General features: G+C 40.5%; 1 long non-coding RNA gene across 2 annotated transcripts; it reads left to right on the top strand.

The window, feature by feature from the left end:
* The first annotated feature begins 1753 nt into the window (after nt 1-1753).
* LOC125483185 lies at nt 1754-14158 on the top strand. 2 transcript variants are annotated; one of them, XR_007262140.1, is made up of 3 exons: nt 1754-3359; nt 4147-4214; nt 14059-14158. It is a non-coding gene; the product is annotated as an uncharacterized LOC125483185 (long non-coding RNA). The 2 variants fall into 2 exon arrangements; XR_007262139.1 differs by lacking the exon at nt 14059-14158 and adding an exon at nt 9712-10742.
* The last annotated feature ends 844 nt before the right edge of the window (nt 14159-15002 follow it).

Below are 15002 nucleotides of genomic sequence, written 5' to 3'. Positions count from 1 at the left end.
ACTAGCCCCTTTATAAGGGGACAAAAAGGTAAAATGTCAATATCTTTAAGGGTAAACCAGTATATTTGAATTCACTTTGTGTTCCGGCTCAGTACCAGTGTGCCTGGCAACCAAATATCTAATCACTTCTTTTCTAGTATTGGCCTTGTTTGAGATAGGTTAAAATTTTGTTCCTAAAGAGGTCTTATAAGAACTGCTTCAGAAAACTGGGACCAGCTGACGTTCCAGCTTTTTCAGGCATTTCCATCATTATCCCACAAGGTTTGCAGCAGAAGTATAAATGATCCAGTGGCTTTTAGTGTAACATCACCGATCCGAGCAAACTAAAGATGACTGGGTAATTCCACAATTAATCATACATAGAGATAGCACCACTACAAATGATTGAGATTGATTTTTAAAAATTATTTGGGGAAGTAAGTATTGCTGGCATGGCCAGCACTTGATACCCTTCATTATTTGTCCTTAAGAAGGAGGTGATAAGTCAGCTTCTTGAACCATCACAGTCTTTCTGGTATGACTGGACCCAGAATGCTGTTAGTGAGGGAGTTTCAAGTTTTTCACCCAGTGACAGGGAGAGAACAACAGTTCTCAGTCAGGTTTGCGTGCGACATGGAGAGGCATTTTATTTCAGGTGGTGGTAATCCTAACTATCTATTACCTTTGTCCTTCTAGGTGATGGAGGTTTCTAGTTTGGAAAATGCTGTTGAAGGAGGTTTGGTGAGTTGCTGACAATGTATGACCATATGTACACAATTTGTAGAAAATAACTACTTCACTCACTGCATTTTGCTGAGGGTAATAATCAATTTTAAAATGTAGAAGGATTATTTGTTCACTGCATTTGCTTGAGAGATTACTACATATTTTCCCTTTGGCCAACTGTGCCTGCGTAAGCTGTTTGAGAGAACTATTCAATTAGTCAGATTCTCCTACTCTCTCCCCAGAACACAGCAATTTTTCCCTTCATGCATGAATTATCTTTCCTTCAGCTTGTGGAGACTTTTTTTAAACATACTCTGTGAATAGAATTTGATTGTTTTGCTGCAAGTACAACTATAAGTCCCACCCCAGTTCTAGCTCATTGGCTGACATAGTAGAGTCAACAGGCACTTCAAAATCTTTTGGGTTTTTAATAATAATGCTTCTCCTGCCTGACACCAATAATTCTTCTGGAAATCAAGTGCACAAATACATTTCCAATTTCAAAGATAAATCATTTGCCTTACATCATTAACCCTTCTCTAAATAAAGTGCAGTATTTCAAATCCTCGGGAACAATGAATCATCCAAAAGACTTGTAAGGTGTCAAACATAAGTTTGGAGACATGCAGAATAAGATTGAGCTGGTTAGAAGAAGACTTTATAGCAAGTGGAATTGGTACAGTGAAAGACGTGCTTATCAAATTAGTAACGGAATCAATTAAATATTTCTAAAAATAGGTTGACACTGTTGTTAAAAAACAGCCAAAGTGACTGTTAACATGTTATTGAGCTTGTTACTAATATGTCTGAACATGATTTCAAGTCTCACGTACATCTAAATATAAACAGTTACATTACCCATAAGCAGTTTTCAGGAAAAGAAGCATTATCTATCACATGCTGTTTTTTTTCTGCATTATCACAAACTGCAAGTGTCTGGTGGAACTAGACTGCAGTGAAAAGATAAAATATGAAAATACTGTGTTGCACCCATAAAATATCATGCTGCAAGGATTCCTCTTAATTTTAATTAATCCAAAGGATCATATGTGTTGCTGACAAGGCCAGTATTTACGACCAGCCCTAATTGCGCTGGGAGAGTTGTAGTTAGCTAGTTAGTTGAATTGCTGTAGTCCATATGGCGTAGGTATAGCCATATATTGTTGTGAAGGGATCTCCACAGTTTTAGTCCAGAACAGTGAAGGAACGGTGGTGTAGCTCCAAGCCAAGATTGTTTGCAATTTGAAAAAAGTGTGCTTCCTGTTCACGTTCTTCTAGGATGGATTTGGGAGGTTCTGTCAAAGAAGCTTTCACAAACTGCTATAGTGCATCTTGGAGATGACACAAACTGTAGCCACAGCCCTTTGTTAGTGGGGAGAGTGAATGTTCAATGTAATTAATTGGCTGCCAATCTAGCGCTGCTTGGTCCTCAATAGTGGTGAGCATTTTGATTGTTGTTGGAGCTTCAGTTATTTAGATAAGTGGAGAATATTCTATCACTGTCCTGACTTGTGCTGTGTAGATGGTGATTAGCTTTCACGAGTCAGGAGGTGAGTCACTTGCCACAGAACCCTAGGCCTCTGAACTTCTGTTATATCTACAGTATATTTGTGGCTAGTTCAATTCAATTCCTGGTCAATGATAACCCTGCGATTTTGATAATGGGGGATTCAGCAATGATGATGTCACTGAAGAGGAGATAGTTAGGTATTCCCTTTTTGGAGAAACTGGGCTTGTATTTTCTAGAGTTTTGAAGTATAAGTGATGATCTCACTGAATTTTACAAAATTCTGACAGGACATAAAAGGGCGCATATAAATAGGTGGTTTCCCCTCAATGGAAAAAAGAACGGGCCATTGAAGACTGGGATGAGGTGGAAGACCTGAGAGCTATTTTATCTGAAGACAAGGATGCTGCGTCATTTTAATCACTATTTCGATTTGTGGCAAGTTGTAAACATTTCTGTTCAGTTAACTAATGAATCATATCTAAGCAACTGCTTCCTATGAAACTTAATAAACTATCTGACAATTCCTTATGAATGGTCAACTGTACCTACAGCAAGTAATTGTGGTATTCAACCCCCAAAATATAACAATGTTCTGCAACAAGCATCTTCCTAGGTGCTGCATATGGCTCCAATCAGTAGAGAGCTTCCTCTGATTCTCATTGGCTACAGTTTTTCTAGGGCTACTTGATGCCATATTCATTCAAATGCTGCCTTGTTGTTATGGGAGTTACTCTCAGCTCACCTCCGGTGTTCATCTAGTTTGCCCATGTTTGGAGCAAGGCTATAATAAAGGTTGGAGCTGACTGGCCCTTGCGGAACTCAAACTGAACATCAGTGAGCTGGTTACTGCTGATCAAGTGTGACTATCATTGGCCCCTTCCTTCATTTTGCTGATGATTGGGAGAAGATTGACACGGTAATAATGGCTATATTGGATAGGACAAATATGGGTAACTTTCAATATTACCTGTAGATGCTGGTGTTGTAGTTGCTGTCATCATTGGTGGCACCTCGGAATTGAGGATGCCATCTGTCAGGTTAAATCAAGCTTCAGATGTCTGAGAAGCCAAAGTGTGAATCCAAAAGTTCTCTCTACAGGTTGGTTTCCTTCTTCTCACTGTGCTGCTGCCATTTTACTTCACAGGTGAGTCACCGAGCCTCAAGTTAGTTTATGTGTTGACGGACGAAGAGATGCTGCGCTGAGCAGGCAGCAGCTTGCCGACTTGACACTTGGTCAATGGTGTCAATGCTTTAGGGAAACTTTAAGTTTATTCTTATTCTTCTTCCTTTGGCCTCCCTAAGAGTATTGTTAAGGGTTTGCCTTATCAAGGGTTTCCAGTTAAGCAGTTTAGCTGATCTACATTACGCACTGTTGAGGTGCAGCAACTATCTAATACATCACAATTAAATGAATTGACAACCAAGATACTCATGATGGATTTAAGTTTTCATCAATTAATTCAATATTTTTATGCCATTCATTCTCATTATTAGGGGCGGCACAGTGGTTAGCACTGCTGCCTCACAGCAGCTGGGTTCTGGGTTTGATTCTACCCTTGGGTGACTGTCTGTGTGGAGTTTGAACATTATCCCCATGTCTGCGTGGGTTTCCTCTGTGTGTTCCGGCTTCCTCCCACAGTGCAAAGATGTGCAGGCTAGGTGGATTGGCCATGTTTAAATTGCCCATGGTGTTTCAGGGATGTGTAGATTAGGAGGGTTCTAGGGGGATGGGTCTGGGTTGACTTGTTGGGCTGAAGGGCCTGTTTCCACACTGTAGGGATTCGATGAAAAAAAATTATACTCATCTGAAAAGCAGTCCAAATCATGATTTACTGCAAATACTCAGTTTCTGTTTTTTAGACAATTCTTTACATAATGATATCTTAATTCATACCAAAAACAATTATTAATCATTTCCCATGATCTTCTAGGGTTTACGCTCTTTCAGCTGCCATCCAAATCTCGTGTTTTGTCTTGATCCACCTCAGATCATCTTTTAGTAAGTCCTCTTTACACCGTATATGTGACTAGTTCCCTGGCGATTTTGAAAGTTAATAATCATGGAGTCCTCTTTTCTGAATTCCCGATTTGTGACATGAAGGTAACAGGAAAAGACTGTTTTCCCAAAAATTTCTTTATAGCTGCAGTCCTTTGTTCTAAAAGAAAATCTTTATTACAAATTGAATGCATGATGGCTCAGTTGTCAGCACTGCTACTTCACAGTGCTAGGACCTGGGTTCAATTCCAGCTTTGGTTGACCGTCTGTGCGAAGTTTGCACATTATCCCGGTCTCTGTGTGGGTTTCTTCCCACAGTCCACAGATGTGTATGTTGGGTAGATTAGCCATGGGAAGTATAGGGTAGAGGGGTGAGTCTGGGTGGGATGCTCTTTGGAGAATTGATGTGGACTTGTAGGGCTGAATGGCTTGTTTCAACACTCCAGGGACTCTATGTGAAAACTGATAGCCTATCCATATGTAAGATTTGCACTCAATTTAATAATTTGAACATAAACTCAGATTTGGGATTTCTAATTTATTTTTAGTCTTTTATATAATCTATCAAAATTCATGTTATATTCTTCCATTTCTGGCTGTCTGTTCTTAAAATTGGAAGAGTGACCATGCCTCATAGGTTTCCAATAAATTGTCTTTTTTGTAAATGTTGTTGTCCAGAAATTTTATTAAAATTGGCAAATTCCTCTTTGTAATCTAAGTCCTTTACATCTGGTCCTGAAAATATTTGTAATCTTACTTTTCCCTTGTAACAACAATGCCAAGACCATACTCTGTTTCTAGACAACAAGGTGCAGGGCTGGATGAACACAGCAGGCCAAGCAGCATCATAGGAGCAGAAAGGCTGACGTTTCGGGCCTAGACCCTTCATCAGAAAAGGGGGAGGGGAAGGGGGTTCTGAAATAAATAGGGAGAGAGTGGGAGGCGGATAGAAGATGGATAGGGGAGAAGATAGGTGGAGAGGAAACAAACAGGTCAAAGAGGCGGGGATGGAACCAGTAAAGGTGAGTATAGGTGGGGAGTTAGGGAGGGGATAGGTCAGTCCAGGGAGGACGGACAGGTCAAGGGGGCGGGATGAGGTTAGTAGGTAGGAGATGGAAGTGTGGCTTGAGGTGGGAGTGGCTTCCTCTACATCGGGGAAACCAAGCAGAGGCTCGGGGACCGCTTTGCAGAACACCTACGCTCGGTTCGCAATAAACAACTGCACCTCCCAGTCGCGAACCATTTCAACTCCCCCTCCCATTCCTCAGACGACATGTCCATCCTGGGCCTCCTGCAGTGCCACAATGATGCCACCCGAAGGTTGCAGGAACAGCAACTCATATTCCACTTGGGAACCCTGCAGCCCAATGGTATCAATGTGGATTTCACAAGCTTCAAAATCTCCCCTCCCCCTACCGCATCCCAAAACCAGTCCAGCTTGTCCACGCCTCCCTAACCTGTTCTTCCTCCCACCTATCCCCTCCTCCCACCTCAAGCCGCACCTCCATCTCCTACCAACTAACCTCATCCCGCCCCCTTGACCTGTCCGTCCTCCCTGGACTGACCTATCCCCTCCCTAACTCCCCACCTACACTCACCTTTACTGGCTCCATCCCCGCCTCTTCGACCTGTTTGTTTCCTGTCCACCTATCCTCTCCTCTATCCATCTTCTATCCGCCTCCCACTCTCTCCCTATTTATTTCAGAACCCCCTTCCCCTCCCCCTTTTCTGATGAAGGGTCTAGGCCCGAAACGTCAGCCTTTCTGCTCCTATGATGCTGCTTGGCCTGCTGTGTTCATCCGGCCCTGCACCTTGTTGTCTCGGATTCTCCAGCATCTGCAGTTTCTACTATCTCTCATACTCTGTTTCTTCCTAGTTAGGGAAGTCACTGGAGTCCACATTTCCACATCATTCTTCCATTGTTGTATTGTTCAGGATCCCTAAAGAATGGTGGGTAGACATTGCTCGTAAAACTGCAGTGGCTCAGCCATTTTGCAAAAAGAGCTTCTGCAAGCTTTTGTTAGAAGTAAAATTTTTATTTATCTTCCCATCTGAAGAGGCCAAAGTTTATCCTCTGCTACCATGTAACATTGTGAATCATTCATTTACTGAAACAGAAAGCTGAAGTCTTTCTGTCGTCCTCAACTGCTTATTCGCATTTCATAGCTCAATACAAGTTTCAATCTGCCCTCTCCCCTTCATAACCAACTCCCCTTTCTTGTGGACATCAGCCTTTTCTTATATCCAGAAGGGCTATCACACATAACCAAACAGCTTTTTCCATTTTCAAATCATCTGTGGCGATTTTCACTTATTAGTCAGTACTACTAAATCAATAAAACTAAAGAACTGCAGATGCTGGAAATCAGAATCAAAAACAGAAATTGCTGAAAAAACTCAGCATATCTGGCATCAGCTGTGGAGAGAAAGCAGAGTTAATGCTTCAGATCTAGTGACACTTCTTCAGAACTGAACCCCTTCAGAACCAATAAATCACCCACTATTCCAACTGTTAGAACTCAGCTCTTTTTTTTATATCCAGAAGTGTTCTTGCACACAACCTAACAGTTTTCTTTCCATCACCAAATCACCCATGGCAATTTTTTTTTAGCTATTAACCACTACCAGTCAAGACCAATGCAGACCATCAAAGGTGAGGGAGATGTATAGAGAGGGGGGTACTAATCAAAATGGAGTTGAAAGGAGAGATAAAGCACTCCACTCCCTGCCAGAAATCAACCTTCTTTTTAGAGACACTGCCACTGTACCGCAAGAACACTCAGGTCTGTGGTTTTCACTTCTTTTACAGAAATCAGCCTTTTTTTATATACAGAAATTGGCCTTCCTTTTTTATATCCAGAAGTGATCTTACACACACTGATTTTTTTTTTCCCATTATGAAATCACCCATGGATTTTCTTTCATCTATTAATCATCTTTATGTGCGAAACCTGTTAAGGGTGATACAAGCTGTCAAATGTGAGAGAGGGAGGGAGGGAGGCTAAATTAAATGGAGATTTGCCTTTTTTTTCATTTTTTAAAATTTAATCCATTTTTCTAATTAACCCATTCAGAGATATCATCACACGCCACTGGAGCAGGTGGGACTTGAACTAAGGCCCACCAGTCTAGGGATAGAGATACGACAAGAAGGCACTTTTTTTTTAACCTATTGATCTAATCAACCGGTTTAGAGATGTTACTGCTGTATTCTGGAGCAAATGGGGCTTGAACTCTAGGCCTCCCACTCCAGGGCTAGAGACACAACCACTGTACCACAAAAGGGCCCTTTTTAGAAATAAACCTTAAATATAGGCTCCAAAGAGCATCAGCTGCTCTCTATTATATCTGGACCATGTCCTCTTTTGTAATTAAAGGACTGTCAATTATAGCATTGTCAGAACCCTGGAATAAGTCATGAGCTTTAGGGGGGTTGGTATGAGCCTGCCTCCAAAGCCACAGGGCTGCAGGTTTTGTTGAAGGAGCATACCCAGATCAGTAATTGCCTCCTAGGAAAGCCTTAAGTGTTTTTGATATTACATCCCTGACAATTGGAAGTACGGTGTATGTTCTGAACAGACACTGATGTGCACATGATTTTTGTCGACAATGATAGCCCTGATTGCTTTCATCTGCAGTCGGGAAAGCAGCTAATATAACCAACAACCTCTCTCTCCCACCCTCTTCCATTGGGCAGAAGATACAAGCTTGAAAACATGTACCAACAGATTTAAGAATAGCTTTTTCCCCACTGTTATCAGACTTATGAATGGACCTCTCATATATATCAAATTTGATCTTTCGCTGTACCTTCTCTGTACTTGTAACACTATATTCTACATTCTGTTCTATTATCCTGATGTAATTACTTAAGGCATGATATGTCTGATTAGCACACAAAACCATACTTTTCACTGTATCTTGGTACATGTGACAATAAAGGTGGGTGTGGGACTTCTGATATTTGGCTCCTCACCCTTTATGCAGACAGTATCCTGACTCTGAATGCCCCAAACGGCTAACTGACTGTGTCCAAGCCCCTGGATTGGTTTTGGAGTCTGTCCTTGACTTACTGTGCCAGCACCCCCTGACTGAAGGCTATTCTCTTTGACTTGACTGAGTCCAGCTAATAACCATGACAAGCTTCCAAGCTTCGTTTCTGCGCTAAACAACAAGAGAGAAGTAATGTCAGCCTGGCAAGACACAAAAAGGCAAGCCAGGGCTCGGTCACTCTGAGCATCCAGGTAGGCTCAAAGTGAGTGAGCAGTAAGAAAGCAAATGAACAAGTAAGTATAGAGATTCAGCCTGTTGTAGTCCATAAGTCTTTGCTGCAACATTAAAATGATAGATGCCAGTGCAGCCTGAGGTGCAACGTTGAAGTTCAGAAGCATCATGTTAGTGGATCAGAGATGTGCCATGACAGTTACACATATCAGATGGCATTGTCCCCATGCACATTGGCCATGTACAGCCAGTGCCCATGAAGCATGCACTAAGATGTTGGTGCCTGCTGACCAACATGGAAGTCACTAGGTAACCACTATGAGTTCCATGCTAAGAATTACCAATGTCTAGTTTGCTCACGTGGGTTTTATGCTTAAGATCTGCATGAGGCAAGATCTTCAGGTCATTAACAGCAACAATCCCTTTTAACGAGCAATTCACTGCTCCCTTGCGAGAACCTCAACTTGATGCCCGTAACTTAGTTAAAAGATATAACATGTTGTTCCCGATGTCACGATAAGCCATACTGGGCCACTCAAACAATTCTGTTACATTTCTCACTACAGCCTACGTTGTCCAGGCACCTGTAAGATTCTGCCCTATATATCCTATGATCATAAAAGCTAATCAAACAGTCTGACAATTGTGCAAACTAAATTCGTACAAATATCTATAAAAAGAATATTGTTCTATGCTCTGAAAGATAATGGAATGAGACAAAAAATAAAAAGGGTTCAAACCATGTCAACGGAAGCAGTAGAACAATAGGGTAAAGGTTACAGGATCTGAAACAGGAAATATTTAATGTTGGTTTTCTCCATCAAAATGCTTTGGAAAATACTGATAACAGCAAACCTGACCATATATTTATACTCCATGAATATCCTCCCACTTCATTGCAGCTATGTTATTTAGTGGTGGTCTGTAGTCTCAGCTGATCTCCCTTCTTTAGACTTGGATTTATATAGTGCCTCTCATGACATCAGGATACCCCAATGTCCTATTTAGCCAATTAATACTTTTGAAATGTAATCGCTATTATAATGTAGGAAACTGGTAGCCAATTTTCACATCTTCAGAATGCCACTGACAGCAATGCAGCGATCACAGATAATCTGTTCCGTGATGTTGATTGAAGGATGAATATTGGTTTGAGATTGGGGGTAACTGACCTGCTGTTCTTCAGAGTTTTGCCATGGCATCTCTTATGCACACTTGAAGAATTCTGAAGAAGGGTCACTGTACTTGAAATGCTAACTCTGTTTTCTCTCCACAGATGCTGCCAGACCAGCTGAGTTTCTCCAGCAAATTTCTGTTTTTGTTTGTTTCTCTCAGCACTATACTTTCTTAGTGCTGAACTTGACTGTCAGCCTTGATCTTTGTTCTCAAGTACTTCAGTGAGATTTGAAGCCACAATCATCTTGATAACTGAATATTAATTGTTTTATCGTGTGCAAGATATGGACATCAACTGACGATTCAAATGAGTCTTATAAATACAATTACTAAAAACTAAATTGTTGGGTGAGGAAGTGCATGCTTGTGTTACTGGATGAATAAAATAATTGTGCCAAATTTGGCTCCAATTCTGCCATTCACCAGCCGACTTTTTGGATTAGTCTATTTCTGGCCCAGAGACTGGAATGCTTTCAAACAGCTTTCAAACAAGATGGCTGCGGAGTAATAGGGCTGTGTGCAGGCTCCTGAGCTGGGCTTGTCCACACCCGTCTAATTTCTTTCTTTTCTTTAAACTCCTGATCTTTTTCTTTGTACTTCATATTTTTTTCTCATTTTTCTTTTCTTTAAAACCTTTTACGGAGGGTTAATTGGCAGCATCAGTGCAGCAGAGACATTGGGCCATGTGAGGAATGGCAGCAGCCTCCCTGTGGTCTGAGACAGCAGTGGACACGGCTTCTCCTGGCAATTGGAGACGGCAGCAAGGACTTCCTCCTGGCATTCGGGGCCGGTGGTGGCAGCAACGGTGGCAAAGCTCCTCCAGTGATCGGAGGCAGTGCATCAGCAGCAACAAAAATGCAGCTCCTCCCTGCGACCGCTGTGAGACTCACAGGCTAACTGAGACTTCAGGTTGTGGTTAGGCCTGGGTGCCTGCATCAGTATTTCCAAAAACCTTTATGGAGCTAAGACTTAGACTTGGAGATCTGGATATTTTTCTTATTGCTGCTGTTGTTTTTTTTTAAGAGATTCTGGTCTTGTAACAAACATGGTGCCAGAGAATGGTGAGAGATAGTAGGAACTGCAGATGCTGGAGAATCCGAGACAACAAGGTGCAGAGCTGGATGAACACAGCAGGCCTGATGAAGGGTCTAGGCCCGAAACGTCAGCCTTTTTGCAAGGGTCTAGGCCCGAAACGTCAGCCTTTTTGCTCCTATGATGCTGCTTGGCCTGCTGTGTTCATCCAGCTGTGCACTTTGCCAGAGAATGGTGACTTTGTACACTTTTCACTGTACTTACGTATTCCTATACTTGCATACACATGACAATAAAATTTAATTCTAATTCTAATTCTCAAATGCAATCAACTGTACCATGCCCGGCAGTCAGAACAAAGTAAAAAAGATAACAAGACAAAACACCATCCATTCATTATCAAAACTGCTTATGAATCAGATTCCATACATCCCCTGTGGGACAGATGTCACTCCTCTATTGTGTTCTCATGTCCAGGCCTCATCACTCTCTACAAGCTGCAGCTGCAGACTATGCTCTGAGGCTAGTCAATGCCAGGATCATTCTCTCTCCCAGTTGTAGCAACAACTTTAAGGCCCAATCTTCCAGCTTAGTTTTTTTTCAGGAGCAGTGTTAAATAATCAATAAAGGTAAATTGCCTTAATGAAGATAGATATAAAGCTGATCCAGCAGACTAGCCAGTAGATGACTAGCATAGACAGACAGTCCTGTTCTGGTAAAAAAATGCCTGCCAATTTCTTTCTAGTTTTCAATTTACTGCTCACATAGTTTTAGTGATCCTGATTAATGAGTTGGCTTTCATGCAAAAATATCTACATATATAAATAAAATGGCAAAATTCAATAATGGTGCTTTGTTTTATTCTTTCATGGGATGTGGGCATTGCTGACTGTGCTAGCAGAGGGCAGTTTTTTTTTAAGAGTGAACCACATTGCTGTGGATCTAGACTCATATGTAGGCCAGACCAGGTAAGGATGGCAGATTTCCTTCCCTCAGGGACATTAGTGAGACAGTTGGGTTTTCATAACATCTGACAATGGCTATGAAGTCACCACTAGGCTTTTTAATTACTTATTTTTTAATTAGGACACCTACTACAGCAGGATTTGAACCCATATCCCCTGAATAATAGCCTGGATTTGACATTACTAATTAAAGGACATTACCAATACACCATCACCACCACCTCACCTCATATAGTTGTTCACATGGTTGATGTTGCCATTTTGAATGGAACAAAGCCATCTAAAAAGGAAAAGTTTTTAAAAAGTGTTTGGAAGAGTTAGTTTGTATTATTTACAGTATATAGAAAGTGAAGTGGTTCATATCAGATGTTTTGCTTCTAATTCTGATGCTTTATAAAAGTTAGTTGATTTTCCAAGATACTGTAAATAATAAAACAATCCTAAGTACAGTCTTCAGGTGAAGCAGGACTACGGGGGAAATGTAGATATAATTCAGTCCCTTTTTAAATGCATTTTGTCATTATTTTAGATGGTTCTCTGATTTGATATTATTGCTGATAGATAAATAGCAAATGTTTGGTTTATTGAATCACAGCTGATTCTCTGTAGTCTAGGAAAAGAACCATCGCTGTTTTCATTGTGATGCATTTACTTAAACATTTTCCATTTTAAATGTGGATCTTTAATTCACAAATTGACAACATGAAATAAGGCATCATAGATTGGAATTTGGTGTAGATGTAATACTTTTAATAAATAGTAGATATCATTTGACTTCAACAAGCAGTACAGTGAGAAAAGATGTTTGGAGCAAAAAAGCATTGTGAACACATCCTGAGTAATGGAATGAAAAACAGAGGATAAAAGAAATCATCAGACAAATTTGAACATTACTCAAGAGATGTATGTTGAGTTGATAGATATGTCTAAGTTGCCATGCTGATTACAAGTATAATGCTGTGCCCACTTGGGATGTCTTCCAGCTGGTATAATCATTTTTTTCTATTCCATTTTCTGTACCTTTTCTACTGTGATTGATAAAGTTATACCTGCAAGCAAATGTGCATCGGATCTTTACCTTATTCAGTAATAACAACCTTAGCAAAAGAATCTTGAGCCATAGACTCAATTATATGATGGTCTTGAATGGAACAGGAAGAGCTGTACTAGTCTTTAAATTCTAAAGTTGGACTGTGATATTTGGTGCAGATCAGTCACTATTTCAACATTGCATTGGAAGTGCTAAACACAAGTATCTTAGTTATACTCAGGCGAAAGTGGCATTGTTTGTATCTACAACACTGTATAAGTACAAGAGTGAAAATAGAACCTGAGGCATTGTTATCTCTGCAGACAATAGATCATTTAGCACCTCAACCAGATAAACAGAATGGCAGCTGACACAACCACTCATAGCCTGATGAGGCTGATTAGCTCATTTGGCTGGCCTGCTGGCTTGTGATACTAATCCTTTACAATTCCCCTAATGACTGAGGTTAACCATGAAGGACTCTCCTTCTCAACTTCACCCATTACCTGAGGTGTGGTGACCCTTAGATTAAACACACCACTAGTCAACTCACTAATGAGAGAGCAGCCCTTTCACAAGCCATAGGAATTACTATAATTGCTCAAGCATTTGCTACTTTATAAGCATAGTGATCACAGTAATTGTGCTTAACAGCAATATCAGAAGACTAAAAACATTGATGCAAACTTTTCAATGCACTAATAGCAAAATAATTCTAAACAAAATTTAAAGCTTTAGATGCAGCCTAAAAGAAATCATTTTCACCTTTTGCAGCCTCATGAAATCCCAAAGAATTTTATAGCCCATGAAGTATTTTTTTGAAGTATAGTCACTTTAGTAACATGTACTCACACTGGTTATTTGTTCCTAGCAAATTAATCAATTCAGTGATATTGTTTGAATTACAAATATTGACCTGGATAACTAAACAGCTGAGCCAATACAACTTGGGCTAATGTTCTGATGACATGGGCTTCAATTCCACCACGAGCAAATAATGAAACTTTAAAAATTTTAAAAATAATGAAACTTAAAAAAAAGCAGACTTAATGGTGACCTATTACCACATGTCAACTTCTGTAGAAATCCATCTGGTTCTTTCATGTCCTTTGGGGAAGGAAATCTGCCACCTGGCCTGGTCTACATGTGACTCCAGACCTACAGCAATGTGGTTGACTCATAACTGCCCTCTGGGCGACTAGGAATGGGTAATAAATGTTGACCTAGTCAGTGGTGCCCATATCCAAAGTAAAAGAAAACAGCACTCTCTTGCTTTTCTTTAAAATAGTGTGTTGGGATTCTTTATATTCAATTCAGAGGATAGATAAGGTTTCAGTTAATACCTCGTCATAAAGGCAGAACCTTCAAAAGTGCTGCACTCCTTTAACATTGTACTTAACTATTCACATTTTGTGCTCAGCGCATTCCAACCTACTGATGCCGGAGTGGCTCATGGTATTATCCTAGGCCAAACATCCTCAATAACTTCATGAATCTAATGATCTTCTGTCCAATATAAGGTAAGAAATATTCACTAACAATCAAACACTGTTTAATTCAATTCAAAACTCCTCAAGTCTTGAAGCAGTCCATGTTCACAGTAAGGACCTGGACACTATCCAGGCCTGTGCTGATAACTGGCAAGTAATATTTTTGCCAACAAGTGCTAAACAATGACAATCTTCAATAAGCGAGAGTCTGTTGTGTCTGATCTGTTTCGAATTCCACATTCCCACTCACCCCAACAACCTTTGATTCCCTCATTTAACAAGAATCGATGTTCTGAAAGTTGAGACCCCTAATTTATAAACTGCATCTCTTAGTTCTGGACTGACCCGCAAGACGAAACATCCTTTCCACGTTCACTTATTAAGAACATTCGGAATCTTATTCACTTCAATCAATTCACCCCTCATTCTTTCAAACGCCAGAGGAAACGAGCCCAGCCTTTCTAACCTATCCTGATAAGACAATGCACTCAATTCAGGGATCAATCTAATAAACTTCCTCGCAATCTAGTCCCCCATTGCAATTACATCCTTCCTTAAAAATGAGACAAGAATTGCACACAGTATTAGAGATGTGGTCTCACCAAGGCCCTGTATAATTGAAGCATACCATCCTTACTTTTAGGTTCAATTCCTTTCATAATATGGCCTAGCATCACATTAGCCTTCTCGATTGAGTACTGTAAATTAATACTAAACGTTATACGACTAATGCACTGGAGCACCTAAACACCTCTTCACCTCAAAATTACCCTTGAACTAATTGATGTACTTGTCCATTTTGTAATTAAAAGTCAATCACATTGTTGTGATTCTGGAATCACATGCAGACCAGCTAAGGTAATGATGACAGAGT

Source organism: Rhincodon typus, chromosome 5 (assembly GCF_021869965.1).
Source record: "Rhincodon typus isolate 14 chromosome 5, sRhiTyp1.1, whole genome shotgun sequence".
Classification (NCBI taxonomy): Eukaryota; Metazoa; Chordata; class Chondrichthyes; order Orectolobiformes; family Rhincodontidae; genus Rhincodon; species Rhincodon typus.
The sequence above is the reverse complement of the archived record's forward strand: the minus strand, read 5'-3'. Positions and strand labels throughout refer to the sequence as shown.